The sequence below is a fragment of the Penaeus japonicus genome, unplaced genomic scaffold (genome assembly GCF_977035675.1).
Source record: "Penaeus japonicus unplaced genomic scaffold, GWHDUDI00000001_assembly GWHDUDI00000011, whole genome shotgun sequence".
NCBI classification, from domain to species: domain Eukaryota; kingdom Metazoa; phylum Arthropoda; class Malacostraca; order Decapoda; family Penaeidae; genus Penaeus; species Penaeus japonicus.
The window spans coordinates 304,421-309,420 of NW_028234413.1; the positions used below are offsets into that span (position 1 = coordinate 304,421).

At 33.7% G+C, this 5,000-nt stretch overlaps 1 protein-coding gene across 2 annotated transcripts in view; it reads right to left on the reverse strand.

Annotated features, from left to right (window-relative positions):
* Positions 1–1,693, reverse strand: part of LOC122266614 (transmembrane protein 272) — a 36,447-nt gene extending 34,754 nt beyond the window's left edge. The window contains exon 1 of one of the 2 annotated variants that reach the window (XM_086541377.1): positions 1,239–1,693. The gene's annotated coding sequence lies outside the window, so the exon portion shown is untranslated. The remainder of the gene's footprint in view (positions 1–1,238) is intronic. The other variant, XM_043036414.2, reaches the window with a different exon arrangement.
* Positions 1,694–5,000: the final 3,307 nt, after the last annotated feature.

Genomic DNA, 5,000 nt, shown 5'->3' on the forward strand with positions numbered 1-5,000 from the left:
ATATATATATATATATATATATATATATATATATATATGCACATCTATATATATATGTATACATATTTATTTATATATATTCAGAGTGTGTAAATGTGTGTGTGTGTGTGTGTGTGTGTGTGTGTGTGTGTGTGTGTGTGTGTGTGTGTGTGTGTGTGTGTGTGTGTGTGTGTGTGTGTGTGTGTGAGTGACACGAAAACCAACACATCCACAATCACTCGCATAAACACACATGTGTAGCAGCATAATTATCTCTATGTATGTCTTCGTCTTTTTCCACGTCTCTCTCTCTCTCTAACGCACGCACATATTCACCTACACACACGCAACCTGAATGATGAAAGCAAACAGGCGCGGCTGCCTTTTGTTCAGATAAACAATTCATAAACAATTGAAATGATTTTTGCGACTCGTTAATCCCGGAGTAATTGCTACCCAAACGAGCAAAACAAATGGGCTAATCAGCTCATGTGTTACTCATGGAAAACCATTTCCTTCGGGAGATATTAATAGCCTACAATTACCTTAGTTAATCATGGACCGTCTATTCGATTGACGAAGGTTCCAGCGTACAGATCGGGGTTCAGTATAAAAAAGACATCTATTTTCGTGATTCTAAAAATTTTGGATAAAAAGGAGACTTTCTCGAATACCTTGCTGGAAGTCTAATATAGAATTGATTCCTTGATAAAAATATATATTCACAGTAATAAATCAAGAAAAAATGAAACAGCAGGCTACAAGTTCTACACTACATAATTTCTCTAGTCTACGTAGTGGCTCACGGTAAATATCTGAAAAAGATCGATGTTCTTGCATATTTTATGCCATAGTTCACGAACAGGTAAAATCGATTCTGGAGTTATTAAGAGGCAAAAAAGAAGAAATAATCATAGCAGATTACTTCACCGTTAGTTAATGGGACAATCATATTACCTTTATAGTACCACTTCACAAATCCCACACATCATTAATCACTGAGTAGATATATCAAATACCAATCCCCTTTGTCATGAATGCACTTGCAACAGGGCATCTCCCTTACTCACTGTGGGTGTATGAGATATGAGACCCTTGTTTCTCGCTTTATGTCTGTGAAACATGATTCATGTTGGAATGAAACAACCACAGGAATAAGAGAAACTATCATGGCGCCTTTGTTTTATGTCACATGTTTCTGTGTGAATGATTCTTATAGAGTTTACGGTGCATTGAGTGACACACATCAACGTCATTACCTCTTATGCCGGCGAACATCGGATTCGTTAGTGTCCCGAGGAGCCTCCTCCGTCGAGCGTCTGACGTCACAAGATCAAGGTTCCAGCACAAAGTCATACAAAAAGGGGAGATTAAAAATAGATCCTACAGTGTGTGTGTCTCTACGCAAATTTAACGCCCATTCGCGACTTGGATTTCCTCCGGACAGCCACGAGGCGAGAAGCCCTTGTGCTCGGGATTTGTCTGAGGCGCCGCGATGGAGTGTCTCTTCCCGCCGAGTCGCCTGAGCTGATGTTGATAAAAGCCAATCTGGCGGACGTCTGGCAGCCCCGCGGCGGCCGCGGCGAGGGTCACCGCGTGGTGCTTGGCGCGGGCGGGGCCGTGCACGCCCCTCGCACACGCACATGCACCTACACACGCACTTACTTATATACGCGCACTCACACGAAAACCTACATATGCACACACACACACACACACACACACACACACACACACACACACACACACACACACACACACACACACACTCACACACACACTCACACACACACACTCACACACACACGAACAAACACACACAAACACACACACACGACCAAATTCAGTGCACCTGCAACCTTGAAATTCATTTCCCGCTTAATAGGTGACGAGCTTACCAGATTCTGAAATATCTCCGCCATTACAAACAGTATTCCCACCGCACGCCTAACGTATTAATAAAAATGCAGACACAAATCACCCAAGTAATCGTGCATTAACACAGGCTTTGCAGTTCTTCCTCACAAACAGCCAAGCACACAGGCACGTGCACAAACACCATCAGGAAACACAAGCAAAACCTTCAGCTCGTAAGTTCCCGCCAGTGAGGCCGAGGCGGACGGTCGCACCGGCGCTCGGAACGCGTCACACTCACGCCAATATTTACCGTGAGTGGCGTTATTATCTGCGTTTCTGTAATTATGTTATTATTCAGATTACTACGTTAATAATCTTGATTGGTACTAACGCAGTGTTATGACTTTGTTTTATAGTGGCATCAATTATATTTGACTATGCATAGAATGACTGATAGTGATGAAGAACATGGTAATGTTAATGGTTATGCTGGTGATGATGATTATGATTATGATTATGCTGGTGATGATGATGATGATGAGTTTAATTATGATGATGATGATAATGATGATGGTAATGATGAAGATAATTATGATGATGATGAATATAATGATAATGATTATAACAACAACAACAATAATAATAATAACAATGATTAGAATAATGATAACAACAATAATAATAACAAGGATATTATCATTACTATTGCTACTGGTATTACTGCTAAATACAATAAAGATAATAATAAATATAATAGTGATAATGACAATAACTATGAAAAACAATATTAAAGATCCTATTTAAAATCAGCGACCCCCCCCCATCCCCCCATACGATCATAGATTCAAAATACACTTCTGATCTTATTCTTTTGTAGCACGAGAATTATAACAACTATGCTATGATTATGATAATAATTATATTATCATTGATATCAATAATGATAAAAGTAATGTTATCATTAACAATAATAGAGATAGTAATGATAATGATTATCATGATAGTAATATTGTCATTAATATTAATAGTGATAATTGTAATATCATCAATAATGATCACGATAATGATAATAATGATAACGATAACAATAATATTAATAATGATAATGATAATAAGAACCATAATGATGATAATGATAATAATAATAATATCAATAACTATAATGATAGTAATAATAATCATTATGACAATAAAGCATGATAATAATGATAATAATGATTATCATTATAATAATAAAATATCAAGATAATGATAATGATGATACAGATGATAACAATATTAAGAATAAAGATAATCACTATGTTAATGATAATAGCAGCAGCAAAAACAACGCTTAGAAAAGGTGATGAAAACAAATTAATGATAGTATTGATAAGAAATGCATTCATCACCATTATTATAATAACACTGGTAATGACAATATTGGTTATTATGTATCACCTGTAAAAGATAATATCGATACTGATAATGATATTCATAACGATCAATTTCAATAAAGAATACCGTGATAAATAAAAGTCATGATTACCATAATGCCAATAAACACAAAAGGAAATGCCGCCGACAATCCAAAAATGAAACCTGACAATGACGACGCGGCGCCCTTGCGGGGAGGCCCTCCTCACCCCCCTTCCTCGGACGCATCGCAGCCACCGCTTTTAAAGACCCTTGACCCTCTCTCCCGTAGGGCTACTCACCAGCTTGATCCTTCTAAATTAATGAAAAATGGCGCGAGCCAATTTTTTTTCGGTATCCAAAAACTGAGAGGGATTACCTTCAACGCAGATGTTGTGTTGGCCATTTGGAAATGAAATTATTTTTTTAAAATATTTTACGACTTTGGATCCTCCTCCGATGATAATTAAGGGGAATATAGTTATAAGAGTAATAAGAATTACGACAATATTAATCACGATAATAATGATAATAACAATAGTAATTATAACAGGAAATATGCGTCAGCCTATCATTTATACCAAAGAAATGTACCATGTCCGATGATAGAGTTTCGACCATAATGCCAAAGTCTTTTAAAGTGAAATCCAGTAAATGTCTTTAAAAAACCTAGACCGAAAAAAGAGAGAAAAGCAGCCTGAAGGTATTAGCTCAAAGAGAAGAGGGAGGAGGGAGGAGGGAGGAGGGAGGAAGAGGGAGAGGAAGAGGTGGAGGAGGAATAGGATTAGGAATAAAAGGAGGAAGAGTAGGGAGAAGAGTAGGAGAGACGGGAAAAAGAGAGGAGGACGAAGAGGAGGAGTAGTAATGGAAATCATCATAATGATAATAATGGTGGTAATAATGATATCGATAATGATAGAGCCAATAATAATGGTGATGATAATGACAGTAACAATGACGGTAATGATAAAAGTGATGATAATAATATTGATAATAATTATCACCGTGATTTATGACAATGATTATTATGATTATAATAATGATGAATAATAATGATGATGAATGTAATATTAATGATAAAGGTAATAGTAATAATTGTTATCATTATCATTGTCCTTATTATCATTATCATTGTTATCATCATATTTATTGTTGCTATCACTATTACTGTTATTATCCTCATCATCAATATCATCAACATTATCATTATCATTATCAATGATAAGGATGATAATAACATTGATGATAATGTTAATGATGATAAAGATAATCTTGATAATGATAATAAGAATAATATTGATAATGAAAAAGATTAAATAATTATGATAATAATGATATTAATTACAATTATCATAATGCTAATAACGATAAGAATACTAGTAATGATACATATATTATTGATGATAACTATTAACAAAGAAAATGAAAATGGTAATAATGATGATGATGATAATAACAATATAAACTAGCATAGGAATATATATATATATATATATATATATATATATATATTATATATATATATATATATATATATATATATATATATATATATATATATAGTATATATATGCATCTGTACATATATATATATATATATATATATATATTATATATATATATATATATATATATATATATATATATATATATATATAACAATATATACATACATATACATATATATATATGTATATATATATATATATATATATATATACATATATATATATTCACACACACATATATATATATATATATATATATAT